Source organism: Dama dama, chromosome 31 (genome assembly GCF_033118175.1).
Source record: "Dama dama isolate Ldn47 chromosome 31, ASM3311817v1, whole genome shotgun sequence".
Taxonomy (NCBI): Eukaryota; Metazoa; Chordata; class Mammalia; order Artiodactyla; family Cervidae; genus Dama; species Dama dama.
Window position 1 is genome coordinate 19457321 of NC_083711.1, and position 12657 is coordinate 19469977.

The 12657-nt window shown below is 34.9% G+C and overlaps 1 pseudogene; it reads right to left on the reverse strand.

Annotated features, from left to right (window-relative positions):
• Positions 1-9824: 9824 nt before the first annotated feature.
• On the reverse strand, positions 9825-10034 carry LOC133050234 (U2 spliceosomal RNA; annotated as a pseudogene).
• Between the last annotated feature and the right edge of the window lie 2623 nt (positions 10035-12657).

Sequence of the window (12657 nt, forward strand, 5' to 3'; positions counted from 1 at the left end):
CTATCTCCCAATCTCTTAATAAGGACAGTCTTGTTTAACCTGTACATATTGGCTGTCACCCTCACAGCACACAACCAGTTCTACATTTCTGAATTGACCAAATTTGAGGCTAGTTCTTCTGTTCATTGGAAAAGGGAATAATTCAATCAAAGCAGAATTAAAAAATAGAAAGAGCTAGAACAAAATCAAGAACTAGATAAAGAATGAAAAAAAAAAAAAAAAGGCAGGAGAGAGAGAATGAATAGAGATAATAAAAACTTACCCTTATTTAAACTAGAGACAGAACAAGGATGATATAGATATTTCTATTAGGAATCAAGAGCTCTTTCCTGAAGAAGTTAGAAGCTTCTGGCAAATTGACAAATTTCAAAACTAATGAAGCTGAGAAGTGTATCAGTCTCCTAATTATTGAATTTCCTATGACAATTTATTTTCCATCATATTTGTTTCTTTTGGTTTTCCTTCAGCTTGCAGATAATTTTTGGCCCTCTTCATTTGACATTTTACTGCTCAGTGTTTTATCACTTGCTATTATTTAGTATCACTTAATATTTAGAAACATGATCTATTCATAGAAATTACTAATTTTTCTGCATATGTACATATTTTTACATATCTCAGTTCTCTGCCTTTTCATTCACTTTAGTTTTTCCTCTCAAAGTTTCTATTTCTCCTTTTTGCCATCTCCTTCTCCCTTTCCCTCTTCTTTCTACTCCCTTTCTCATTTTCTCTGTTTCTCTCACTTATTATTTTAAAGCTCTGATGTGGGCAAGAGAGAGACATCTTTCCAATTTATTCCTCAGCCAGTGATGAAATATGCCTACAGGCAATACTAGATTGTTGCAGCAAAATAATCTGGAGAGAAGATGAAGAATCACAATTTCTGCTGTCACTGTTTATGATGATGGCCTTGCCAAAGTAGTTTACTGGAGCCAATGTCTAAGACAAACTATACACAGGCAAGGCCATCGTTACTTTAACATCACAGTGCAGGGGACTGAAGACTTCAATCTTCAGGTTTGCTTTGGAATTTTTTTTTTTTTTTTCAGATCAACCCACTCTGTGTTGATTAATAGTTAGTAAGGTAAATCTAACTCTTCCATTTAAAAGTAAGTGTCTCAGGGTCAATAATTTAATTTCTCCCACTGGACTTTTTATAGGTACAAAATGGTCAAATGTTTTTCTTGCTGAAAATAAATTGTGTGTGTCATGCACAGTCTGACTTTTTTCCCCCAGTATATATAGGACTTCATTTTCCACAGTCTTGTTTGCTGAACACAGGTTCAGTCCCTGAGTGGGAAAGATCTCCTGGAGGAGGACATGGCAGCCCACTCCAGTGTTCTTGCCTAGAAAATCCCATGCACAGAGTAGCCTGGTGGGCTACATACAGTCCATGGGATCCCAAGACTCAACAGCTACTGAGCAAGCATGCACTCATGCACACATTATTCTAATAAGATTGTCTACATGTCCCTGCTATTTAGATTCCTGGAAACAGGTGCCTTGTTCCTGTCTTTTCCAAGCCTAGGAAAAGAGAATTTCTAAGTATTGAAGAGTAAAATGATATCCCAGGAAGGAGTAAATCCTTCCCCAACATGTGCCTTGGAAATAACATTTTGGTGAAATGTATAATTTCCTTCTGCAGAAAAGATGGAGGAAAAACTCCTAAACTTGGTATCACCAGGTAAATCAACATTCTTCCTTCAAAATCTCAGTTTCGCCACATCAGACTTGTTATATTCTACGATTTTATTCTTACACAAAAGCAACAAAATAAACACCATTGTGGGTGAGGCCAAATATGGGGAAAACTCAAATACTAGTGACTATTAGGGACTAGAATATTCATCCCAGGGGGACAAGCTATACAGTTTGGATGAAGTGAATCCTCATGGCAAAGCTTACTGGAAAAAAAATATCCTTCTCATATGCAACTAAAAGCAACAATATCTTCTTTACACACTGAGATAAATACTGAATTTCATCCCCTTTCTATTATTCACCTAGGGCTTAATGTTCTCTTCTGATCAAAACTCCTCTCTGGCAAGAACTTGATACATATTTATTGTTATTAATTTAGATCTGTATCATAATTCATATAGTCTGTTACAATTAGTTGTTTGTTTACAAAAATCAAGTTATTATTTGTTCAAATAACTGAGTATGCATAGAAAATGAGCTTCAAAATAAAAGAACAGAAAAATTCGTCTCAAACATAACTGTAAATCCTCCTGAGTTTGGAACAATGGTTTTGTCTATGTTTAACACATATAAAGCATGGAAAATCTCCCTGAAAAATTCAAAAGACTTTCATTGACATCAAATATCTTTAAGAGAGAATATTTGGAGTGTTTGGTGTAAATGAATCACAATATGTGGATTAACTTTCCCACATATTAGGTAAAATTCAAAAATTAAAGTGGGAGCATTTCAAAGAAGTATGCTTTGAGTTTTGTCAATTAAAATTAGGGTATAATTAGTGAAAATGTTTTTTTTTTTTTTTTTCTTCCATTTAGTCACTTATAGATGTGAGAGTTGGACTATAAAGAAAGCTGAGTGCCAAAGAACTGATGCTTTTGAACTGTGGTGTTGGAGAAAACTCTTGAAAGTCCCTTGAACTGCAAGGAGATCCAACCAGTCAATTCTAAAGGAAATCAGTCCCTAATATTCATTGGAAGGACTGATGTTGAAGCTGAAATTCCAATACTTTGGCTACCTGATGTGAAGAATTGACTCATTTGAAAAGACCCTGATGCTGGGAAAGACTGAAGGCGGGAGGAGAAGAGGGTGACAAAGGAAGAGATGGTTGGATGGCATCACTGACTTGATGGACATGAGTTTCATCAAGCTCTGGGAGTTGGTGTTGGGCAGGGAAGCCTGGCCTGCTGCAGTCCATGGGGTCGCAAAGAGTCAGACATGACTGAGTGACTGAACTGAGAATTAGTGACATCTTTAAGAGGTCAACAGCATAGTGAGTTGGTTTGTTTCTAATTCTACAGGCATCTCTACACACTTTGGAAGCAGACACACTCTCCCATGTACTAATTGCATAGCTTTGAACAAATTCTTTACTTTCCTGAGCTTCAGCGTCCTCATATGTGCAATGGAATTAGCGATACTTAACTCACAGTGTCTAACCCCCGCTGTGTGGATTCAGTGCATACTTAGTCACTCAGTTGTGTCCAACTCTTTGTGACCCTTTGGACTGTAACCCACCAGTTTCCTCTGTTCATTGGATTTTTCAGGCAAGAATACTGGAGTGAGTTGCCACTTTATTCTCCAGTGTGGATTCAGTAAAAATGTTTAATTTATGCATAGCACTTAGACAATATGCATACTTGTGTGAACATATGTCTTAATATGTGTAAGTATGTATATATGTGCTTTACATGTGTGAGTGTGCATGGGTAAATATGTGTGTGAGTACATGGTATTTACAAATGTGTGTGTAAGTATGTGTGTTATATGAGTGTGTATATATACATAAGACTCTTTGAAGGTAATTGTGTATGTGCATGATTATGCAAATGTATGATAGTGTGAGTGTGTCAGTATGCACACACATGTATTTATGTGCCCATATGCTGGATGCCTCTTTTCACTGTAGAAGTAATAGGTTGTGAGCTGCAAAAATCAGTTGGATAGAATGTGCAATGGTGTTAACCTGGCATCTATATTGGAGCTTTTAAAAAATTTTATTGACTTTATATTGATAATAACACTTAACATGAGTTCTACATTCTTAATAAAGTTTAATAATATGATTCAGTATTGTTGACTATAGAAGCAAAGTTGTATAGTAGATCTCCAGGGCTTATTGATGCTGCTTAACTGAAAGTTTATGTCAATAAATTAGTAACTTCCATTCTTCCTTCTCCACCAACCACTGGAAACCACCATTTCACTCTTTGATTCTATAAATCTGACTATTTCCATACCTCATATAAATGGATCATGTAGTTGTTTTTCTTTGACTGGCTTACTTTCTACACTCTTTTCTTGACTCCACCTTCATTCCTATCTAGTCAACTCCCACACTATCATCAAAGCTAGCTTGCTTTTTAGCAAAACTTAACCACTTGCCACGGGCACTTCCCCGGAGGTGCTAGTGGTAAAGAACTTGCCTGCCAAAGCAGGAGATGTAAGAGCCATGGATTCAATCGCTGGGTCCGGAAGATTCTCTGGAGGAGGGCCTGGCAATCCACTCCAGTATTATTGCCTAGGAGATCCCATGGCATGTTACAGTCTACAGGATCTCAGAGTTGGACACCACTGAAGCAACTTAGCATACAGGAATGCACCATTTGCCAGGATCTTATAAAACATGAAAGGGCGTTTAAGATTTTGGGGGAAGAGAAAATTTGAATATATACTTCTCAAGGGCCATATTTGTTTTGGCAAATGTCCATTGTCTAATTTTTAACACAGCTTATGATACAAGTGGAGTGCACAAAAGTATTGTTGAATTGAATAATTAGGAATAATATCTCCTTAAAAAACAGCGTATCACTTGTAATTTCCTACTAACAAAAAGAGAAAGCAGTACTTAGTACATTGCAAGTTTTCAAAATATTACTTGAATTAACAGCTGTGAAAACACTGAAGACTCACTCTAAAGTGTAAAATAATTATAATGGCTTAAATGTGTCTCTGCTTTAAGGGTAATTCTTATTTTGAGAAAATCAGATCTGCAATATCCAGCACAGACTTTAGTGGTATAAAAATACTAATAGCACAAATATGAATTTGAAAATGAATTTAAAAAGTGAGAAACAGGCAGTGATGAATGCCATGACTCATGCTTTAATTTCTACAGAATCTCAACTGAATTCTAGGAAAATTGTAATAATTTAATTTCCCTTGAATGGAACTCATTCAGAATTGTGAATGTTAAAAATCTCTCTGAGAGATGAGGCATCTTTGGGAAAGATGTTTAATTTTTCCAGTGAGATAACTAACAGAAAGGGCTGTCTTTCCTTTGCTGGGATGTGTCCTAATAGACTGGGCTAACCAGAACTGCTGCGACTGTTTTGTTACCTATATTAAAGTGAAATCAAATTAAGATGGCACAATTAAGATATTTAAAGGGGACTTCCCTGGTGGCCCAGTGGTTAAGACTCCACCTTCCATTGCATGGGACATGGGTATGATCCCTGGTCAGGGAACTAAACATTCCACGTGTTTAAAAAAAAAAGAAAGAAAGAAAAGATGTTTAAAGAAGCTACATCCTTGAAAATATTGTTAAATGGATGACTAAATCAACCTGGAAGTTCCTCAGCCTTGGACTGCCTGAGGAAAACAATACAGTTTCCCTATTTAAGTCCTAAGAGACTGACAAACATTTTGTTATTTTTGTAGTGTTTATTTTTCATTTTGTTTTGTTTTACTTATGTATTGTTATTCCAATTTAGCACCAAGAATAATTGTTTCCTAACACAAATGCATACAATGAAATAGAATTTTTAAAAAAGCCTCAGCGAGAAGGAAGAGAAATATGGATAATATTTACATATGGAACACAAAGTATAGTGAATTCCTTGAAGGGAGCATCACCATCATTCCTGTAGGACAGAGATATGCTGTCAATTTGGTCTGAGGTTCGTATCAGCTAAAGTGAAAAGGTAAACACTGTCAGTTGAAAATTTGTTTTCAATTAGATAGAAAGGGGTTTTTTGAGGAACACCTGAGTCATTTTTGGTTTTGCTTGTTTTGTTTTGGGTCTGGCATATGAATGTGAGACTTCCTAAAAGAGACCACTGTAAGATGAAGAGCTCTGTGCCTATAAATCATATCACTTTCCTCTCAAGATGAGAAAGCAGCTCTGGAGTGAAAAGTGAGAGACCAACAATATCATCCTGTGCTTATCTGTCTGCGATAACACTCTAAGTTTCCGGTGACAAAAAAAAGAAAAAACAACTCAAACTGCTTTAAGCAACAACAACAAAAAAATGTTTGGTACATGTTGCTAACTTAAAAGAGTTAAGACAAAAGATAGGTTTGATTTACCCTCTTTACCAATATCACCAAAGACCCCGCTTCTGTCTCTAGTCTTTTTTTTTTTTCTAGTCTTTTTTATTTCTCACATGCCCAGTCCTCTGAGTCCCGTGGGATCACCTCCGCAGCATTCGATGCTCTTGGGGTCACACTGACCAACCTCACTGCCCTTCAGAGTGCAAGTGTGCCAGTTTCTCTGAGCAGCTAAGCTGAATTCCTCAATCTGGTTTTCAGTGCTTCAAAATTTGTAACTCTTTCATGAATCAAAGTTTTATGATTAAGCTAACTCAATTAAGCCAGCTACTAAGTCTATATAAAGGTAAAGGTATCCAAGTTGATTGAGATTTTTTAAAAAAATGTCAAAATAAATATGCAAGAGTGCTAGACAGTGTAAATAACAGAAGTTCTAAACAATCTATACTTATTTACTTAAAAATATATATACTGTTCCTCCCTGTTTCAGAAAGCTGCCTAGACAGGTATGCAAATAAATCAGGTTGAAAGGAAACTAAAGACATAGGAAAAAAAAAATAGGTAAATTAGACTAACATACCAAGGTTTCATGAGCTATATTTTTAACATGATAAAGTTAATACTTGATGGATTAATTAATTATACTATTTTAAATTTTATACTTTTAAATAAATTTTATTTATTTTAATAAGTTAAAATAAATTTAAATTTTATACTTTTAAATAACTTTTAATTTTATAAAAATTATACTATTTTAAATTAGTGAAGTGTTAATTGCTCGGTCATGTCCTACTCTTTATGACACCATGGACTTCATGACACCTGGCTCCTCTATCCATAGAATTCTCCAGGCAAGAATATTGGAGTAGTTAGTTATTAACTTCTCCAGGGGATCTTCCTGACTCAGAGATCAAACCTGGGTCTCACCCAGGAAGCCCAACATCTCGTTCACTTATAGCTTATACTTTATTTTTAATACCTTTAATTTACAAGAGGTGCATGTGTGCTAAGTCACTTCAGCTGTGTCCGACTCTTTGTGACCCTATGGACTATAGTCCAGCAGCCTCCTCTGTCCATAGGATTCTCCAGGCAAGAATACTGAGGTGGATTGCCATGTTCTCCTCCAGGGAATCTTCCCAACCCAGGGATCAAACTGCCGTCTGTTACGTCTCCTGCATTGACAGGCAGATTCTTAACCACTAGCACCACCTGGGAAGCCCTATTTACAAGACAACTAGTCATAATAGAGTTAATTATGCACTTCCATTCATAATATACACCTTAACATACAAACATATGAAAATTATCTCCTTTTCTCTCCATAAAAGATAAATACACTTAAGAAAGAAAAAAGCAATTACTAAGGAAGGAAAAAAAAAAAAACCAATTACTAAATTACATTATTTCTTTCTATTTTCTACATTAGATAGTATATCAGAGTGAATGTCTTTGATCATATTGTCATCAAATTACACCTAATTTCTTAAGTGGAGCAAACTGGGACTTTCCAGGTGCCTCAGTAGTAAAGAATCCACCTGCCAAGCAGAAGACGCAGGCTCAATCCCTGGGTCAGGCAGCTTCCCTGGAGGAGGAAATGGCAGCCCACTCCAGTATTCTTGCTTGGGAAACTCCATTAACAGAGTAGCCTGGAGGGCTACAGTCCAAGGAGTCACAAAGTTGAGCACGCCTTAGCAACTCAATAGAAGCAGTAGGAAACTGACACATGTTGACCACCTAATGCTATTTTTTCACTCTCTTCTGAAAAAGGTTAAGGCAATGATGTAGAATTGAATTGAGTGTCTCCTTTTCTTTAAACTTCGTGTGGCAAATTTTGAAAGCTCAACAGAGTAAACATGTGCACTTTAAAAAACATAGTGACAATGAATGTCTGGTTATACTTATAACTTAGAGGGATAAGTTGCATGAATTGTTTGACACTACTCAAGTCATCTGAATCTGGGTAGCCTTAACTTTTCTAAGATTACTGATGTTATCTTTGAGAGAACCAAGCAAAGGTCCCAGTGTTCTTTCCTAGCACACTTTTTTCCAAACTATTTGATACAGGACAGTGATTTATCAAATTGTTTAAAAGAGCATCAACACAGTTAAATCTTGCCTAATTCTAATTCCAATCATGGATGGAAAACGGGGTTTTTTACTTCAGCTTGTTACAGGAAGCTGTATTACAAACTTGGAAGAATTATAAAGACTATAAATTGCACATGCGTTTGTTCTCAAATTCTATAATTTTCTCTTTGATAGAAACTGAGTTTAAAATATTATGTGCAATTGTTCACTATAAATCCATAAAGCTATGTACAATTGATGGATCAAGAAGTTGTAAAATATATTAAATTCACAATCAGCAAAAACTCAGAGATCTAGTAAAATTACCAATCGGATACAAATTCATAGAAAATGTCCTAAACTTGAGAACATATTAAAGTAGCTCAAGGCTTAATATAAACTTCAGCAGATAACCATGAAGAATTATAAATGAGGAAGTGTTTGTACATTACTTGTCATGTTTTCTATTTGAAGTTTTCTTAATTTGTTTTCTCTATGATGCTTATTTCTGTATGCAAATTCTTTATTCTGATTAGAAATGAGAAATGAATCCAAGTATCATTTTGTTGACTTGGCTTAGTCTAACTTTTTTTTTTTTTTTTAATTACATTGGATGCCTTTCTCATGAGGCAGAGAAGGTAGTCAATTCTTAGTGATAGAACAATAACTTCCCCCTCAGTAAACATGTGCACATTTAGAGTTTTCCCATCAGGGGTTGATTATCTTAGTACTATACACATAAACACATTTTTTAAAGAATCACCTTTACCTATTGATGCCCTGCCTCTTAATCAAACATGTCACTTGGAGAGTGTCTGGTATATAAAATTAATGTCAAAGAACAGAACATTTCTTAGCTAAAGTAATTAAGGAAGTTCAAGAAAGGAATCAGACATAACAATATAAACTTATCTTGAGCATTTGATTTTATTTATTTTAATCTAAAATTGTAAGTATGCAATTTGTTACATGCAATTAATGCTAATTGCTAATTAATTAGCAATTAGTAATAATTTCTAATTAATACTTGTAATGTTACTTTTTATGTATCAAGGGCTTCCTTGGTGGCTCAGCTGGTAAAGAATCCACCTGCAATGCTGGAGACCTGGGTTTGACTCTGGGTTAGGAAGATTCCCTGGAGAAAGGAAAGGCTATCCACTGCAGTATTCTGGCCTGGAGAATTTAATGGACTGTATGGTCCATTGGGTCACAAAGAATTGGACATAACTGAGAGATTTTCACTTTCACTTCACTTCACTGAGTGTTAGGAACAAAGTTATTTTTAAAAGTTAGTATCTTTTTTAGTACAGAGACATTTATTTAATGATGTAAAGGGATTTTTTTTTTTAATATGGGTTCAGCTGATTGGGGTTCAAATACATATTGTTCCTACACACCTCACCAATAACACATTTTCTAAAAAAGTTTGTAAGTTTCCATTTCTTTAAAGTAGCCTGAAAATTTTGTCAGTGGCACAGGTATCTGAAGGCAAGATTCTTTCAAAAGCTTATCCCTTATTTGCAATATTTACATTTTGTTGTCCATGCCTTTTTAAAAACTTAAATTTTAATTTATTTGCATTCCTTTAATCTTTCTTGGCTAATCAACTTCGTTTCCATAAGGAAAATAGCATTCATGTTCATATTTTATTTGATGATGTTGTATTGTCTAAATTATAGAATTAAAATATCAATTGAAAAATTCCCCAATGGTCTAATGGTCTCCACCCTTTCTCTTAAAGGCAATCCTTCAATCCTTACCTAGCGAACTAAGTTCTGCATGGTGTGGCCAAAAGATAAATTAAATATATATATACACACACATATATCAATTTAACATGACATAGTAAAGTTTGGGAAACAATGCAAAAGGATTCTTGGTGAGTCTAAAATGCAAATGCCAGGAGGAGTACCAGGCCTAATGGAATGAGTACCAGGTAGGAGAGGTGGTAGGGTGAACAGATACTTCACTGGATCCTAGCCAAAAGGCCGAGAAGCGATAGTAGGATGGACGGAGAGAACAGAGCACAGGCTATAATGATACTAAATTATAAGCAGGCTTCTTATGGGATCTTTTGCTATATGTTTACCAATCTTAGAAATGTGTCCTCCTCTCATGTACACTAATTTCACTTTCTATCCCACACTTAATACTGCTGTCTTAATGGTATCATATTACTGTCAGCTTTACTTCAAAGACATTGGTCTTGAGGGTTAAGGTTAATAATATTATAGTTCTGTTAAACAAACAGAGTGGAAATAGAACCTCCATCTTGTTTCTAGGACTATTCTGAATAGACACAATTATAGCAGAATCTGTGTGCCTGTTGAGACAAAGATCAAGACACTTCAAATGGATAAGGAAATAATCGATCATGTTTAGGAAACTGCAAAGAAAATTATGATGTGTAGACAGCATTTGATAGGAATATATCTGTGAATATTTTAATCAATCTTTCTAGCCTAGACTTATACTGAACATACTTCAAGGAGTAGAACCATTCAGAAAAAAACATTGTTTACGAAAAGCTATTTTTTTCCTTATTATTCAAAATGGGCACAGCTTTACTAAGACAATAAGGGAGCAATTTTTTTTTTGAGGTTATATTATCCAGTATTATGTTATTGAAAATTATCCCATAATACTACAGTGGCGTTTTAACAACTATGACAAAGTTAATCCTGTTGACATTCAAATATTTACCTTTATTTAATTCTCTTCTCAATAATGATATAGTTGATTCCATCTGACAGTAAATATCTGTCTCTCTTTCTCTCTCTTTTTTTAACCTTCTGGAATATCTGCAACTTTCACCTGTCACTTTCATTGCATCTGAGCTCTGCTGTGAAAGGCACCTTGGTGAATAATAGCACACAGCTGGATAGAGTGTAGACTCTGGAACCAAACAGCCTGAAATGAATTCTGTCTCTAACACCTGGCAGTGATGTAACTTTGGGGCAGGCAGCTAAATTCTATATACCCAATTTGCTCATCTGCAAATTGAGATAATAATACTGCTTACCTCAACAGATTGTTGAGAAGTTTAAGTAATATATAGCACTAAAAATACCGCCTGCATCAATAAATGCTGCAAGTGTTAGTTACCAGTACTCACTTTTATTTTATTTAGATACTTGAATAATTATTTTATTTACTATATACACCATTTTACACTGTGATAAATGAGAATAAAATTATATGAAGTATTTATTTTTATGTAAGCACAACCTACTATTTTCCAAAAATTCAAACTCAGCCATCAATACACACTTCTGTGTTTCACTACAAATACAGTCTAGATAAAAGACCAATCTACAACTTCAGGCAGAGCTAAATTTCTCTGCTTCAAATGTGCAAAATCCTTTTGATTATCTGTAATATTGATTTTTCAGGAGTTATTTAACTCCCAGTGATAATGTTTGTATCCCTGATCCTTAATTCAGCAGATTCAAAGAAGCCAAAATGCAGAAAATATTAGAAGAAATGTTAAATTCCTTGTAGGTTTAACCCTATGTTTTCTGTGTCCAAGAGTAAAGGAAGACTGCCCAAAGTCTTTAAAAGTGACTTAATGATCCCTTTTCTCACTAAAATGTTAAATGATGCAAAGACTTAAAGGAGCCAGAATTTATATATATTCTATGAAATCACTGGATTCCAAGACAGGCACAGGTGCTAAATAATTACCAATGACTGTCATAATTTGATTAAACATCTTTTGAAAGGAGCTGTCATACTCTGGTATAAAATAACTGCTCAGGAAAGTACAGATGACTGTGTCAGTAAAAACAGCAAAATGGCTAAGTACACAAAAAAGAATCATCTTAAAGACAGAAAGAAAAAGGGCAATGAGTTCAAAGAGAAGAATCATCTATTAAAAAGGACACACAGTTATAATTTTTGCAATTGTGTCTTTTCCTGGCTTTTTCATATTCTTTCTCAAGAGTTTGGGAAAGTCATTTAATTAATTCCAGTGCCTTATTTATAAAATAGCTATGTTTTATAAGTTTGATAAGCTAAAAATATGTGTATTTACATTTGTAATTCGTGTATCTTACCTGAGGCTTTAAAAACTTCACTCTGATGCACAGTTTTCCACTTCATTCTCCCAACCCTTAGTTTTGTAATTATTACTCTTATCCTCCTTTTCCTTCTCTTTTTATCCTTCTACTATTTTTACTGAGGCAATCCAAATTTTGTGGCCTCAAGCTTATACAAATTTGAGGAAACTCCTTAAGAAAAATCATACAAATGTTTAAACATAAGAGTGCCATAAAAGTGACCTTCATAACTGAAGGTTCTGAGGTATAAGCTTCCTTAGTTTCATTATAAATTCACCTTGTCCATAATGACTTACCAGCACTCACCCATATTCACTACTATCATGTTATTCGCCAAGCAGTGCTAAATTCTCTAAGCATATTATTTCACCTGATACTCACAGGGACTCTGTTAGAGACTTTTATCTCATTAATCCCTTTGAATATGTCCAGAATCATTCCCACTTCTGCTGACTTTATCAACATGTCCCAAGTCACCTGGAACTACTAGGGTATCTGTCTAATAACTCTTCTTACTTGTATTCATTATCCTCTTCAGTCTGTCTTCAATTCAATGGCCAGAGAT